At 44.0% G+C, this 17,358-nt stretch overlaps 1 protein-coding gene and 1 long non-coding RNA gene across 6 annotated transcripts in view; one reads left to right on the top strand and one right to left on the bottom strand.

Moving 5' to 3' along the window:
* The window catches only part of Itpr1 (inositol 1,4,5-trisphosphate receptor type 1), a 297,583-nt gene that overhangs the window by 219,508 nt on the left and 60,717 nt on the right, over nt 1-17,358 (bottom strand). The window lies entirely within an intron of this gene.
* Nucleotides 4,746-5,482, top strand: LOC122108139. Its single transcript, XR_006147478.1, has 3 exons — nt 4,746-4,810; nt 4,895-5,053; nt 5,154-5,482. It is a non-coding gene; the product is annotated as an uncharacterized LOC122108139 (long non-coding RNA).

The raw sequence follows: 17,358 nt of genomic DNA, 5'->3' as shown, positions 1-17,358 counted from the left end.
GTGGGGGGAGGGGGGGAACCCTGAAGCCACTAAAGGGATAAAAGTGACAAAGCAGAAAGGTCAGGAGGTCAGGAGGTCTCTGGGATGGTGACATCTGCAGAAGAGACATGGAAACAAGAAGGGGAGACCTCCAATGCAGACAAAGAGACTTTCTAGCAGAAAGAATGTAAGGACAAAGATCCTGGGGCAGAAATGAGCTGACTATGTGCACGGAAAAGAAGAGTGGCCGATGTGATAGAGCCCAGTGAGCCAAGTGCCGAACAGAGAGGTAGGCGGAAACAGGCACTGTAATGGGAGAGTCAGGGGAAGGAATGAAGCTTGGGCAGGGAGAACCTGCCAGTTCTAGACATCTCTCTAGTCTGCTTGGGAGGGGCGTGGGGGTGTCACTTAGAGAGACGAATCTGCAGCCTGTGCTCCTGGGACACAGATGGAGAATTGAGAGGAAGCTGTGTTAGTCACGGGCACGTTACAGTGCCAGGGCTGGGTGAGAATGGCTGGAGTGGAAACCAATGAAGAAGAAATGAGGACCAAAGCTGAAGCCCTACACCACGGCATGTTAGAGATGAGGAGAAGTGGTCAGAGAGAGCCAAGGGCATTGAATTCATGGCATTGAACACAGGTTGTAAAACCCCACTGTAATATTAAAATACATCCTCTGTGTTAAGACTTTCGTTTTTTACAGACATATGACTCCATGCAGATAAAAATCTTGGAGAATATAGGATGATCTAATAACAGTGGCTAACTCTAGGGTCACGAATGGAACAAAAAGAGACTCCAGCCCTGGTAGTAATGCCTTCGTGTTTCATGAGGAGACTATGGCTATTTTTAAATCTTAAATGGTTCCCTAGGCCTACCACTCTGGGTGGAGATGCTGAAGGGGACAGTCAGGCATCAAGTGTCAGAACCAAGTATGTCTGAGGGCCCTGTGGTGTTACAGGCAGTTTTCCTACCAGGATGGGCAGGTATCATCAATACAACTTCACCAGCACAGCTCTGGCAGCTGAAATGTGCTCAGGGAGAATCTCCCTACACAGCTTCTATTTTGGATTCCAGTGGGCTATTTAACAAAAGTCAGATAAGAGGTGTTAAAAAGAAAAAGAAAAGCAAGGAAAAGAAAAACGTCCCCAGCGAGAAGCTATCTCCAACAAGACTCCAGACAGCATGATCTGCAGCCTTCAGTGACAAAGATCAGATACTAAGCTACCAATTAACCAGGCCTGCTTTTTGAACAAGTCCTTTCCAAATGATGACAGTGTCTCCTTCAATGTCATGATCAGTTTTCTATTTTCTCCTGGAAAAAAAAATGCCTCTAGAATGTTGTTGGGTGCTATAAACTCCAGCCGTTGTGAGGTACAGTTTACGAAGTGGTTGAAAATTCCAGGTAAAGAAACGCAGTGAAGATGCAGGAGATTGGGTTCAAGCCCACTGAAGTGAGGAATGAGGAGGTGGAAGGAGAAGGTGATGGTGATTAGAAATGTAGGGTCTTACCCAAAAACACAAGTCTGCCAATCAGACAGCACACTGACATGGTAGAGTCTGTATTTGTAACACTATCCTTGTCCTAGGTGGTCTATCTATCGTTTGAGAAGCACTGCCTAAAAGCAAAGCTAGAGTATTACCATAACCTTCAGGGGAAAAAAAAAAGTTTAAAAACATAAATGCATTCCCAAGCTATCTCCCAATTTGCAGGCAGAGAACACAAGAATAGAAGCCCTCAAAGTCTCAGGAAATGTACAGGAGACCTGTAGATCTGACACACACCCAAGAGGTAGATGCAGGGTCAGAAGAAAAGCACAATAAAAACACAAGGGACAGGAAGTTGAAGACAGAAATGTGTCAACAAAGGAGGGCAAATGGCCTTTATCGAAGAAATCAGCAATCACCCAAACAGCTCGTGTGCATTCAGTCTAGGCAGTCCTTGTACCACAAGCCCCATAGACCAGCTCAACTTGCAGCCACACAACGAGCTCAACAGTATTGGGAGGCAGGACGAAAGGTGATCAGCTAAGCCATTTCTAGCTAGAATCAGGCTGCCTGGACCAACATTGCAACTGTTGCTCTGGGCATGTTAATTCTCTATGTTTCCTCATAAGGAAAACAAGGATCTGGCCACAGATTCACACTCATAGAAGAAACAAAAACACTGGGAAAGCTTTCATTTCAGAGCAGGTACCATGTCAGTTTAATACCTTTTATTATCAGTAGTAGCAGTCATTGGTAGTAGCATGGCGAAATTATATGCACTAGAATAGCTATGATAAAAAGAAGGACCAAAGAACTAACTCAGGACAAACCCCAGCCAAGAAACATTAATCACTAGAGCAGAAGGACTTCAGGCAGTTAAATCCAAACAGTCCTACAGCTCCAGTAGGGACAGACAATTGGCTGGTTTTATGTGCTTCACCCAGCACTAACTGAGCAAACGGGTTCATAACACAACTAATGCATTACTTTGAATAGAGTTTGCCTGTCATTTTCTAATCAAGAAACAGAAAAGCTCAAACCAGAGAGGACTAAACAGTCTTCTAAATGCCAAAACTGCTGCCCACGCAAGGAAGGCACACAATGAGGATGGCTAAGAGCAATGACTGCTCTTTGCTTTGGAAGGGTGAAAGCCTTAGAGTCCGCTTAGCTGTGGTGATGGACATTCAGAGACCACCCTTCATACTGATTTATCTCCTCTCTTCCCCTGACCCAGCAAACTGCTCGATGTCACCCGGGTGCCCTTTCCTTAGCGTTTGAGGATGTCTAAAATTACACGGCATCCTTTAACTTCACACACTCCAAAGTGAACTATAGGGGAAGGAAGAACATGGAGTCTCTCTACAAAAAGAGCTTAACTAACTCTCCTGGAGCAGCAGCCTCCAAGTTCTGAGAGGAAAAAAAATATTCCCTCTAGGGGCTGGGAAGGTGGCTCAGTGGTAGCGTGCTTGCCTCACATGCCTGAGGCCCTGGGTTCGATTCCTCAGCACCACATAAGCAGAAAAGGCTGGAAGTGGCACTGTGGCTCAAGTGGCAGAGCGCTCACCATAAGCTGAAGAGCTGAGGGACAGCGCCCAGGCCCAGAGTTCAGGCCCCATAACCGACCAAAAACATATACATATATATCCCTCCAAATGCTTAAATAATTCAATTGCCTCCTACGAAACAGGGAGGGGGCACAAGAACTAGCTAACATCAACCTCACTTCCTCCTTCTCCCTTCTCCATCCCAATCTTTAATCAGAAAGGAGAGAACTATCTTGCTGAGGCTCTACAAACTTCTTAGGCTTAAACCCAAAACAAAATTTGACTCTAAGAAATAACTCACCCCTCCTATCTCTCTAAAACCCTGTCTCTTTGATATTCAAGAAGGAAGTACGTAAGGATTCTGGGGGTGACTGGTTAATGAATGAGGGTGGAGGAGAGGTTGAGAACATGCTTTCACACATAACGAACATGGTAAGAATATATCTTCCTATAAACGTCATCAAAACATGAGCTCAGCTACAACTTGGTCATGAGAGCAACGCTTATCTATTCCTGATAAAGGAGAAAACAAAGCTCCCAAACAGGCAGAGAAGATGCAGAACCTGAAAGAACAAGAGGGAAAAATAGCGTAGACAGGGCAGTTCTGAGAAAAGCAAGGAGGACATAGCCAATACCAGGCTGTGGGCAAAGCCAAAAATGCCAAGCTGGTTCAGGAGAGCCTAGGTTCAAAAGGAAGTTAACACTGAACTGTGTGGATTGCAAGGAAAGGCCTTAGTAGTGAGGGGTCCATCACCCTACCCTGAATCCAATGCGAAATCTTCAAGACAACCCAACCCTGCAATTGCCCCAGCAAGAAACAGATAGCCCAGAGCTACAAGCAAGTTCCCCTGCTCAGAAAGACAAGGGAGGTGGGAAATGGTCCTTGAAATGAGTGAAACAACCCTTTCCAGGAATAACGAACCCCACAGCTTTACCAAATAAGGCAAGTGAAAGCTAAAAGCCAAGGAGGAACAGGCTCAAACTGCATCCTTCCTAAAACTAGCCAGCTGGAAGAAGAAATGCCAGTATCCCAGCTCTACTGGCCTGGATTGTACATGGGAAGAGAAAATGCTAAGGAGCTATAAACGGAAGGACAGTGTGCCAAGGAGAAGCCAGGGGTGTACCAAGCCCCGCGGCTGTAAGAACCTTCAGGAAGCTTCAGCCCCACAGAGCTGCTGCCCAGTCCTCCTGTGGGAAACAACGCACGCTTCCTTCTTGCCAAATCGGCATTCGTATGGCTTTCTAGCACAAAATCCAGATATAGCATGGCTACAGGTTATTATAGATGAAGCTAGGCACTGCTTTCATTTCTCAAAGTGAAAATATTTATATGACTACTTCCGTTTAAACATTTATTTCACTGGGTGGTTTTTTTTTTTGCTTCCAAATTAAGTCCAAATTTCCTGTTTTAGCCAATCTTCCTTTTCCTCCGCCAGTATGTCAAGCATGCTAAGAAAAATTTTAAGTAGGAGACAGAGACAGAGAGAGGTGTGGGGGGGGGGAAAGAGCGAGAGATTGCTAATATAAAGGTTGGGGGTGTAAGAACAAATCTTTCTCTGGGGTTCGGCCTTAGATTTTGCCACTGTCTTCTCTGTTTTTTTCAGAAGTGCCAGCAGTCCAAAAGGCTGACCCATTACAACACAAGTGCCACCCACAGAGCTGGGAGGAGGATGACACATTCCACAGATTTTTCCGGAAAGACTAGAGTTTGCTTTCACTTTCCTGCCATTCCATGGCAAAGTCAGTGGGACAGCCACGGAGAACCGCACGCGAGGGGTTAAGTGGCTAAGGCCTTTCCAGTATGAGAGTTTTCCTCTATCCACTCTGCTTTCCGCGCTGCTTGGGCGCTCACTTACTTTCTCAGTTCTTATTTTCTTTTGCAGGTTGAAGATTGGAGATGATCCGGCAAATCTGGGAAGCACAGAGACAGGCAGAAGACTACATCCATCTTCACCCACACCGCAGAGCAGGCTGAGCGCCCACGCGGTGGATGGGGAATGGAGCTGCGGCTACCCCCACCACACCAGCACACTGAGAACTGGGTCAGCTGGCTTATCTGGGTGGGGGTGGGGGGCATTTCCTACAACTTGCGGCAGGAGCCCAGCCTTTAGGCATTAAACTAACCAGCTGTTCCATTGGCAGATTCCAACATTTCTGAATCTGAAGACTTGTCTAGCTGCTAGAAGGCAACTGAAATTGCCCGCCTGGTAAACAGAAAAAGCATCAGACCTCAGGGTGCAGGGGTTGATCTCTGAGGCCCAGCTTTGTGATTATACCAAAGACACTTGATCTGATGATACCATTCAAAACGACTCAGGCCAGCACAGGAGCAAAGAAGTATGCCGGCCTAATACATGGCATAGATTAGGAAACATCAGCCTTCAGACATGGGTTCAGCGCTTTAAAAGGCATAATAATAACTCTGAGACTTGGTGACTGTTAACCTGTCACCTAGCCCAGCTTTTTTCCAAAAAACAAAAATAAATAAATGCACTCAGAAAAAATGTTCGATGCCCAAATAATTTCTTTTAGGCAATTAAAAAAAAAAACCCTGTCAGAATTATTTTAAGTTCTTTAACAGTCTGTGTGGGCAAGATGACATTTCAGGTCCACAGGGAGAGGCCCAATAGCCTTCCAACACCAGCAACGTCTTGGAATGACCTCGCGGAAACAGTTCTAGGGCACAATTTCTGGCCTGTACAATTTAGTCATAACCAGGGCAGAAAACAACACGGTTCCCCCTCCAGTCATTTTTGCATCACAAATGATTTCTGAGCATTTGGCTATTTTTAGCACTTCATACAGTGAAATCTGCACATAGCAAAAATAGATGTTTGCTTCATATAAACTTGTAATGGGGTGGGCGTTGCTTCTTGTCCCAGACTTAAATTTAACACTGAATTGAGCCGGTCCCAATATACAGTACACAATACCCTCCCCATTTCCTGCAACAGGGTTTCTATACGATATGCCAAGCAGCCTACAATGCATGTGAAAGTAACTAACTTATACCATGCTGGTCTGTGACAGAAGAAGAAGAAGAAAAAGCCCCTGCTGGTAGTTCTTAACCCTCCATCAGGAGTGTAGCTCAGGGCAGACAGGTACAGTCCACAACGGCACCACAGGGGAGGGCGCCCCTGTGCAGGTGGGCCTCTTGGACAGGAGGCTGCAGCCATTTAACTCTGTTTGCACCTGCAAAAGCTCTCTCCAAGGTGGCCCAGTTGGTGGGACGGGATGCATTAGGGGTTCTTCCAAAGAGTTCTCTAAACCACTGGAAATTGTACTGATACTGGAAATGGGTGGCATTTTACCTTTCTGAAACATCTGAGTTGGCACGTGGAAGAATGGAAAGTGATTTACATCAGAACATAAATGCAGTTAAGTCCTCTGTCTGTCCAGAGGGAGAGGAGGACAGTAAAACTGCTCCAGCAGCTATCATCATGATTAGATCTACACAAATCAGTACTGTTGGTCTGTGGCAGGAACCTTTATTCCTCTTGTCCATGTGGGAATCTGCCCCAAAGGTGCCACCCTTGGCCTGCCTCTCATCCCTTGGAATCCCTGTTCCCTTGGCAGGGGGCCCCACCTACTCAGTGACTGCCATTTCTGGGCATGCTCAGTTCAGCTGCCACTGCTTGTCCATAAGAGGTTATGCTCTGATTAGCTCAGCAGTGAGAACTCTGTCCCCACAAGGGGTGGCCTGGATAAAGGAGGAGGGGGGTGTAAATAAGCCTGTGGGATGCAGGTGGAAGCCACATCATTCACATGCTTTAACAGTGAGCTACAGAACACAGGCTCAGTGAGCACTCACTCCACTCTGCTGTCTGTAACTTCCTGTAACCTCCCAGTAACACTCTGAGTAACTGCCTGAGATAGAAGAGCATTACATAACTATGCTAATTCAAACAACTGGTTCAGTAGTTCTTACAAAACAAAATGGTATGAGGAGGTGTAGGGTTTTCCTCCCCTGTCTCCTCTGAGAAAGAAAGTTTAAAAAAATAATAATAACTGGATGAGAGGTTTGCAAAGCACTTGCCTAAACCATTATCCAAATGGTTTCTTGAGCAATCTGAACCTTCTTCATACCTGAATGGTGAATAATGTTAGTATTCTCCAACAGGAACACTATGTAACATATAGTATGGTTACAAAAACCTCCAAGTCATTCATTTTGTAATCCTCGATCAACATGTGTGCTGAATATTGGAATGTCAATGGGTTCAGTGATTGCCATAATAAAACAGGTATAATAAAAGGAATAATAAAAGAATTACAAATGACCAATCCTTATACAGTTACTTATTATGGATTTTTCTATGTATATTAGGCTTTATCTTGGCAAATACATAGTGAAATAGGTAACAGTGAACCTTCAGTGTCAATGAGAATGGCTAAAAGGAAAAAAGAAAAAACGTAAACAGAGTGGGTGCTGGTGGCTTACACCTGTAATCCTAGCTACTCAGAAGGCTGAGATCTGAGGATCATGGTTCAAAGCGAGTCAGGCAAGAAAGTCACGAGACTCTTATCTCCAATTAACCATCAGAAAACTGAAAGTAGTGCTGTGGCTCAAATACTAGAGCACTAGCCTTCAAGAAAAGAGCTCAGGGACAGTGCCCAGGCCCAGTCCCACAACCAACCAAAAAAAAAAGAAAGAAAATTTCATATATACTGATCATGTAAAAGTTGTTTTTATTCTTGTCATTGTTCCAAAAAATACAGTAAGAAAACTATACACATTGCATTAGGTATTATAAGAAATCTAGAGATGCTAAGTTTAACTATACAGGAAGATAGGCTGGTTACATACAAAATTAAGCTATTTTATATAAGGGACATAAACACTGGCTGAGTTTATTATCTCAGGGGAATCCTGGAGTCCTCGGCGACAATGATGGAAAACCATTTAGAAATATTTATTGCTATTAATAAAGCATTATATCATTATATAACTAATACTGACCAAGCTCAACATAACCAATGCTCAATCGTATTATTAACTATTTACCATGTGGTATATGTACTCTGTACGCAGTTTATAGTATCATCTAGTTGCATGAGCAGGACACACATCTTGTAGTAGAAACTGAGGCTGAGGGTTGAGGAATCTTCCTAGTATCACACAGCTTGTGCACTACAAACAATATGCTCCTAAACCTTACCAACACAAAGTCCCTGCCCAAACAGTGCTCCCTAGAATCACAATGTTCAGCAACCATGGGATCACTCAGATGACTAATTCCATGGAACTAGATGAAATCTTTGGATAAGTTGAAGTCGGTGATATCACATAGGTCATTAGAATTTTCACCCTTGTCAGCACTGTAGATGCTGGGTGCCATGACTTAAAACACACACACACATATACACAAGAAGCACAACCCCAGGAAGCAAGACCAGAATAAGTACCAATGCCTCTACTATTCTCAGTGGCAAAGCAACCTTAAACTACAAATAGATCGGCAACCTCGCTGGACATGGAACCTCCCATGTGAACAGGCAGGCCAGTCTACAAAAGAAGGAAATTAATCAAGAAAGTCAAGCTACATATCATAAATCTCTGAAATGTGAGCTGAATCTCCGCTGATCTTTGGGAAGTTCTTTTCTTGGCTCTCCTAAATGACAGTGCAGAAGAACATCACCTGTAAGGTTTGTTCGAGCTCTTCCAGATCAACATGCAAATTATATCACCGTGCTATATTCATTTAGACATGGATCTCATTCTGAATCTACCTTCAAATAAAAGCACGGGCTTTCCACACTGCAACAACCACAATCAATTGCCACTGACTATTCCACACCCCTGGTCCCTAGACAGACGCTAGCTACCACACTCGACCCTCCTAGATAAACTTTCTGTTTCTGGAATTCACTGGCTTCTGCATGGTTCTTCCACACATTTGTCTTCTACCAATGATGCCATCTCTCCTCACCAAAATTCACAGCACGGCATGGCCTGAGAACCACCCACACCTGCTTGTGAAGATTCATAATGTACACCCACAGATGTGGGGGAAGAACTCAGGAATCTACATATCCAACGTATTCCCAAGGCATTTCTTTAAGCATCCCCAAGTCTGGAACTTACTATTCAAAGATAAATGTGGGCCCTATCTGCTCCAATAATGCCAATCACACAACAGGTCCACTCTCTACTCATTGATTCTATCTATGAGCTCATACTGTATTTACATGGAGAACTGCATAACATAACACCTTGTCACTCTTGCTAGTTGTTATCACTGTGTGCATTCCATCCATTATAATGAAAAGAAGAAATAGAGCTATCATGTTCCAGGGGTGGGGAATTCTCGGCCTGAACTTATTTGCTACATGATAAGACAGAGTTGTAATGTTTCTTGTTGGCTTCCCTGGTTGTCTGCTTGTATTGATAAATTTTCATGGCCTGTAATGATGTGTACACACACACACACACACACACACACACACACACACAAATGACTCTTGGAAGAATAAAGGTCCTGCAAACTCTTGTGTCGTCTTTAAAAAAAAAAAGAGGTGTCCATTTTTTTTAGCCTCTTACCATTCCTCCACTCTTAACATGCATGCACGCATGCACATGAGTGTTGTCAGCTTTCTAATATGAAATATGTCACAATAACAAAATACTTCACACTGTTGGGTCTCAGTTACTATTCATTTCACTCCTGAATTTCCCATGCTAATGGAGAGCTAAATCTAGGGAGAAAAACACCAGCAAACTACCCAAGGCAAAGGTATTTTTATGTATTTGCTTTTGCCTTTTTTTTCTTTTGCACCAGTCCTGGGGCTTGAACTCGGGACCTTACCACTGTTCCTGAGCATCTTTTGCTTAAAGCTAGCACTTTACCACTTGATCCAAAGCTTTACTTTTGCCTGGGCTGGCTTTGAACTCAGAGATCCTCCAATCTTAGCCTTCTGAGCACCTAGGATTACAGGCATGAGCCACTGTTGCCCAGCTTGTTTTTGCTTTTTATGCAACAATATGTTATCTTCCAAGCACATTTAACTTTCAGGCATATCATTGCAGACATAAAATCTGTCCACCATTCTGGTTTCCTCATAGAATCCTTATCATGTACAGAGAAAGCTGGGAAGAGGGATAGATAAGCTGGATTGACAAATCCCACTTAAATCTTTTCCCTGCCCCTCCCTACCAAATGAGTTTGATCTCTGGTGTTTATGCTCTTATAATATGCTTTCCTTAATCCTAGCACTAATCTGACTATGTCATTTTCTGTTTGAATATCTCTAGCAGGAGAGGATGTTACAGGTATAAATCATGGCTGTTTCTTAAGAAAGCCATTTGATTATGATGTAGCATACATGCAGATGAGCAAACAAATCCCAAGTAGAGAACTTGAATTTTTACAAATGAACATGCTTAAGTAGCCAAGAAACTAAAGGACACTGGCCCCCTGGGAATGCCCCTTAAATGCCCTGGCAATTTTCTTTGGATCTCTGGTTGCCTACCCAAAGCCTCCAGGATCCTGCTGTAATGTTTTGAACATCATTGCTCCTAACAGACTAACTAGTGAGACTGAAATCCAGCTCAAGGCCAGGAAGAGGTGTGAATGAGCAAAGGCCATGTTCCATTCCTGAGACACTATCACAGTGACAGACACATCCAACGCGCTCTCCAGAGCATGGAAGACCATTTAAGGCAGAAGTACTCTGCTAGCAACCATGCATGGGTGCTTGAGTCAGTTAATTCTACTCCCATCAGTAGGACTTCATCATGAACCCAGTTCAGAGGAGACAAAGCAATTACACATGAGTCTAATCCCACAGCCCCAGTGTTCAGGGCAGCAGGTAGGAGGATACCAGAAATATCCCAAACAAACTGAGAAGAAAAGCCCATTGTTTTGGGATGTTTTGGTGTGTTTTCTAAGGGGAGGGCGGAGGTCAGAGGAGATTTTATTATATAATTCACAGACTTGTTCAGGGACCGTGTCCCTGCAAGAGGAATGTCTAGCTTTGCTTTACATGCTTTCCAGCAAGTTTGTACAAAGCATTGCCCTCACATTACAATAAGAAATGTGTCTGCAGGTAATGAAGAACAGCCAGATTCAGGAAGGGTGAACTGGGGCCAAGAGGACAGAGACAAACAATTCCCATCAATCCTTGAACTGTTTTTTTTTTTCCTTCACTGAGAGGTTAGATGAGGCATCTCCACTTTCCAGCTCAGCCCTCATGAGCAACAGCCCATGTTATCAATGGGAGCTGCAGAAACCAAACTGAAGTGGGGACTGGTTAAATATCATTCCAACTTAGAATAACATATTCTATTTCTTCTGTCACCATGTTCGAGCTCTGTGTGTATATGTTTTACTTGGAATTGAACACAGGCCCTATCCCTATGTAAGCCAGATAGATGCTCTTTCATTTGAGTCACACACACCCAAAGCTGTTCAGATACAGGGATACAAAAAGTAGTCTTCTATTCACTGACTCCCCAAATATGTACTGAGTATTTTTAAGTGCTAGGTACTCTTTGGGATGCTAAGGTAGAACCTATATTCATGGGTTGACCTCCTTCTGGGACAGTCAGTCAGTAGGAATCACAAGTCAGAGGTCAGAAAGGGACAAGTGCTCAGGGAAAAAGAAAGGAAGGGGAAGTTCATAATGACTGTCTTTTCAGAGAATGGGTCTGAAAGCAGGTTGCAATTGAGCCGTACTTGAATTAAGGATGAGGGTGAATCGAGCAATGTCTGAGCAGGAACCAAATCATTCCATTTCTGCTTATCCATTCCCACTCTGTTGCTCTATGAAGGATACACTGCAGAAGGCAAAGGTACAAACAAGATGGATGCCATGACGCAGACAAGAGCCAACAGTGATCAGGAAAAGGGTGGCAGAGATGGACAAGCTGAGCAGCAGTCAGATGTGAGTACACTGTGAGCATCAACCAAGAAGCTTTGCTGAGGGATGAGGGAAGGAGAGAGAAATCAAAACCACTATGAGGTTTGGGAGATGTGGACCCTACTGGGGGAAGGTCTTGATCTTTAGCCTGGGAACAGCCTCATCCTGCTAACCTTCCTGCAGTCCCCAGAATAGCTGAGATTACAGCTTCGTTCTATCCCTGGTTTGTTGGTTCAGATAGGGGAGTCTCACTACCTTTACCCAGGCTGGGTAAAGACTCTCTCTCTTTGGTCTCCACATCTGAGTAGCTGGGATCGCCAGTGTGAGCACTGTGGCTGGATTTTGTTACTTTCATAATGTAAACACTGTATTAGAGCTACCAAGACATAAAAAAACTAAAAGACTGAATTTGCTGTTTCCTGGGAGAAGACTGAGAGGTGCAGGTTTATGAGGTCTGGTGAGGAGGAATCTGAGAGGTCGATGCACCACATGTAAATGGATGCAGAATAGGAGGTGGTTCGTGTGAGTCTGGGGGTGGAGGGAGGCGTCTAGGCCACGGACTAGTAACTAATGCATGAGGTAGAATTTGGAAATGAATCAGACCTAGTGGTGAGACAACAGGCATGGGATCTGAGCCATAAGGCTCGATGGGAACCAGAACTGAGGGGCCATACTGAGTCCTATGCAAGAGAGAGACAAGGAGAGAGGAGGCAGAGAGGAGCAGAGATGGGGGTAATGTGTGTGTGCATGGACTCTCAGAGAGAAGAACTCCAAAGTCTTAACATTTAGTGATCCCAGTCTTGCTACTTCATCCTCTCTTGCTCAATTTCTTACTCTTCTATGTCAATCCTTTTGCCTGTTATGTCTCCCATATTCCTAAAGTCACCCTGAGTGAGTTTCTATGCCACTAAATAACCCCCAATAAAGCCTTCAAGAATGGAAACAACATATGTGCTATGAACAAGTCAAATCAATTGTTCACAGCAAAACAATTGGCTGGGGATTAGCTCAGTGGTAAAGCTCTAACATGTGTGAGGCTCTGGGGTGTACCCTGAGTGCTACAATCAATCAATCCTTGAATCTTGGGGGATAAATTTCATTATATGGTCCCCGATCTTTGTTCCTCCCTCTATCTGTGCTCTGTGCCACTTAACTTTGAACTTGCACCATGGGTGGGGTGACCTGCTCTGCCCTTTGACTTAGAGTTCAGACCCAAGTGGCACACTTTGTCAGCAGAGGCTTCATGGGCTCACACACTGGGGGCCTGCTCCTATACCGGCATCCATTACCATAAAGGACTGGACAATGACAGACCTGTGGAGCAGAGCCAAGTCACCCTGTCCCCGCCCCTTCTGGCATCGAGACAACCCCTAAGGCATGTGGACAGGCTCATGCAAGATCAGCAAATCCTCTGACTCCACACACAAAAGCAATGTGTTGTGTGCCCTAGGTAACAAAGACAACTGATGCACCGCATCCACCAGTGTCACAGCAGAGAAGGGAAGACAAGTCCTCCTCCCCACCAAAGTGATGTCCAGATAGGGTCAAAGAGCAATCAGCAGAACAAAACCAGGAGCTTCACAAAGACCTAAATGATACAGGACTTGGCTGACCTGGCTCCGTCTAATGTAACACACACATCGTCACTAGCTATCAGGCACCCAGGCGCTTCTGTTCGTGGCTTGCAGTACGGGTGATTGGAAAGACTCAAGAAGCCGTCTTTTCTTCTCTTTAAGAAAGTCTTTCATTCATTCATCCCAAACACATCATTCATCTTCAATGAGATCTTCTCGTACTGTGTGGTCTGACTACACTTTTGACCTCCAAAAGCATTACATAGAGAATATATATATAGGGCTAGGAAGGTGGCTCAGTGGTAGAGCGCTTGCCTTGCATGCCTGAGGCCCTGGGTTCGATTCCTCAGCACCACATAAGCAAAAAGAAAAAAGCCGGAAGTAGTGCTGTGGCTCAAGTGGTAGAGCGCTAGCCTTGAGCTGAAGAGCTGAGGGACAGCACCCAGGCCCAGAGTTCAGGCCCCATGACCGGACCCCCCCCCCAAAAAAAGAAAAGAGAATACACACACACACACACACACACTCACACACACACGAATGCTAGCATCGTTTTGATAGATGCTAAGCATGGATTGCAAGCAATTTTGAAGACACTTGGCTGTTTTTATGAGAAATGTGAAAGTTCTCGTTAAAAAGTCTGAAAAGATTTGTAAAAGTGTGAAAGCCATTGGGCACCAGTGGCTCATGTCTATAATCCTAGCTAATCAGGAGGCTGAGGCCCAGAGGACTGAAGTGTGAGACCATCCTGAGCAGAAAAGCTCTTCAGGTTCCATCTCCAAAATATCCAACAAAAAAGCAGTACTAGAGGCATGGCTCAAGTTGTAGAGCACCCGTCTAGCAAGTGGGAGGCTCCAAGTTCACAGCTCAATACCAAAAAAGTGAAAAGTAGCCTAAGTAACCACCTCATATATACCTATGGTAGAGTTTGAAATCTGTCATTTTTTTCCCTAGGAACTGTGAGCGTGTTATATGTTGAAACAGTAATTAAAAGAGCCTCTAAATGTTAAAATATGCAATGTTCCAATTGAAGAATGGCTCACTGTACTCTTCAAGTGTTGGCTGCAAAGACAGGAAATGAATAGCAGTATAACCCTTAGTGTTATACATGGGACTCATGAACACAAGAGGATCAGTAAATACCAGTTATTGGTCAGCCAGCAGTATAAAAATAATAAATTCCCACAGGAAGTCCTTTCCTTGAACTTGCACTTAGTTGCCTTCAGATCTGTAATAACCATTAAAAAAACGTAATTAAATATGCATGAGTGCATTCAACAGCTGGTCTTCGGAAACAACAGCCATCCTGGAATTTAATGTGAGCAAAGTTTAAGAACCAAACTCCAAAATTATGCAGCTCCCCTGACAAGCTCAAAGACCTATTCTCTAAAATAAAAAATAAATAAATAATAAAAGAAGGAACAAGAAGACCAAAATCCCCATGTACCCTTCGATGGATGCTACTTATGCAGGCAAACACATAGAACCATTACTTCCCAGTTTTTGGATCACAGACACCATGATTCCTCCTAATACACCAAAAGGAAATGTTTTTGTTTTGTTTGTTTGGTGCTGGTTCTGGGGCTTGAACTCAAGGCCTAGTCCCTATCTCTTAGCTTTTTCAAGGCTGGCACTCTACCACTGTGAGCCACACCTCCATTTCTGACTTTTTCCTGGTTAACTGGAGATAGGAATCTCACAAGAAGACATTCCTGCCCCAGCTGGCTTTGAACCTTGATCTTCAGATCTCTATCTCCTAGATAGCTAGGATTGCTGATGTGAGCCCACCATCACGTGGCTGAAATATTTCTTAAAGGTCCCAGAGACATGGGTTTGCAATACTTTGGCTTAGAGATGACCAGCACACAAACATTAGAGTACACAGCAAATTTGTTGTGAAAGACTCATTTTTCTAAAGAAAGTATGGTCATCAAAGTGATTTCAGTTAAAATAATATAAGGTATAATTTGTTTATAAATTTGGGAAGTACTATTATATGTGGTTATACTCTAGACATACATACACACATTGGTAGGTTACAATCAAATATCTCTTAAGCCAAATTTGATATTTTACAGGAAGGATTAAATGTAAGGAAACTTACCTTCTAGATTATCACTCAAACAAACTTAAAAAAAAAAATCAATTTAGCTGGGTGCTTTCAGCTCAGGCCTATAATCCTAGCTACTCAGGAGGCTGAGATTTGAGGATTGCGGTTCAAAGCTGCCCTGGGCAAGAAAGTCCGGAGGCTCTTATCTTCAATAAACTACTTTGGTGCTGTGACTCCAGTGGTAGAGCATGCTATCCTTGAGCAAAAGAAGCTCAGGGAGCAGAGGCCCAGGCCCAGAGTTCAAGGACTGTACAGGGAATCAATTTAATGATGCCACTTTCTGGCTTAAAAGCTTTCATAGGACCCCCTGCATTCCACAGAAGACCACGCACCTTGGAAATGGCATACAAGAACTTGCCCTGCTGAGTTCTCAACATGTCCAGTCTCATCAGAACCAGTCCTGCCTAACACTAGATTCCCCCCCCTTCCTGCCACACGCATGGCTGGCTCAGCCCACTACTCTCTTTCCTGTCACCTTGTCTTTGCAAGCCTGTTTCTTCACTGGAGTGACTTTATTAACCACATGCAACTCCTTCCTCACCTTGAAACCCTTCTCCCCTTCTTGGCCTGAAACACATGCCTCCTCACGTTCCCACCTCCCCCACAGCTCTCCACACCACCAGCCACCCCTGCAGTGTCAACAGTTCAAACCTCTCCCTCCCTGCTTGGAAGAGATCGCCTCCAGAGTGGGCAGAAAGCCTTAATCTGGGTTGGGATCCTCAACTAAAGAGGAGAACAGGAGAGACATTAAAGGTTTCCATTACCATGGCTCACATCAAAACGTGTGTGGGTGTGTGTGTGGTGTGTGTGTGTGTGTGTGTGTGTGTGTGTGTGTGTGTGTGTGTGTGTGTGTGTGTGTGTGTGTGTGTGTGTGTGTGTGTGTGTGTGTGTGTGTGTGTGTGTTCTGTAGTCTCCCAACCAACATCTCTAGCAACTTTATCATAAAACTTTTTAACTACCAAGCTCTTCTCAGGCCCTGAGTCAGGCCTCCCTAACCTACCCCACTGCCCTGACTTTGGCTTGGGCTTCCAGTGATCAGTGTCTGGTTTGCTAAGTCTAATGGGCAGCATTCTCCCCTCCAAGTGCTTGATATACTGGAAGAAGAGAGGGTAATGTTGTCAGATAATTCTGTCTTTAAACCTCATGACTGCTAAATAAAATTTAGAGTTGGAGGTGTGGCTCAAGTATAGACTGATATGCTTGTCTAGTAAAGGTGAGGCCCTGAATGCAAGTTCCAGTTATTTCCAAAATAAAAAATATATTAAAATTAAAAAGATAAATAAGATATACAGGAGGCTAGTGATGTGGAACAAACCTCTGTATGAGGCCCAGCAAATCCAATAAAAATGAGTCACTCTAGCTAAATTTCCAAACTACATGCCACAGCTAAGTAGTTACCTTTGGAGAGCCAAACCTCAAACAGGCTAATCTTGCTAATAGGTTCCTTACAAAATAGCACACTGAAATAACTTGATGATAACCAACCAGCTTTTTTTTTTTTCTGTTTTCTTGTTCACACTTCTGTTGTAGTATGGAAGCTGCCCCAACTTATAAAACACAAAGAAAAACCAATCAGATCTACAACTAAATTTGTTGTCACTTCGCCTTTTCTCACAACCTTCATGCTCTAGTGCTATCGCTCTCTGAAGCCCTCCATGACCAATGCCAGCCCCTAAGCCCATCCTTTCTACTTGACTACTGTCTCCAATCTTGGTTTCCACTTGGTGTCTAGGACCTTCTACACTGTAGTGAAATGGTTTGTTGATTTATCTCCTTTCCTATAACAATTCAAATTCTGAGAAAAAGA

This window comes from Dipodomys spectabilis, unplaced genomic scaffold (assembly GCF_019054845.1).
Source record: "Dipodomys spectabilis isolate Male_0828 unplaced genomic scaffold, ASM1905484v1 ptg000054l, whole genome shotgun sequence".
Classification (NCBI taxonomy): Eukaryota; Metazoa; Chordata; class Mammalia; order Rodentia; family Heteromyidae; genus Dipodomys; species Dipodomys spectabilis.
The sequence above is the reverse complement of the archived record's forward strand: the minus strand, read 5'-3'. Positions and strand labels throughout refer to the sequence as shown.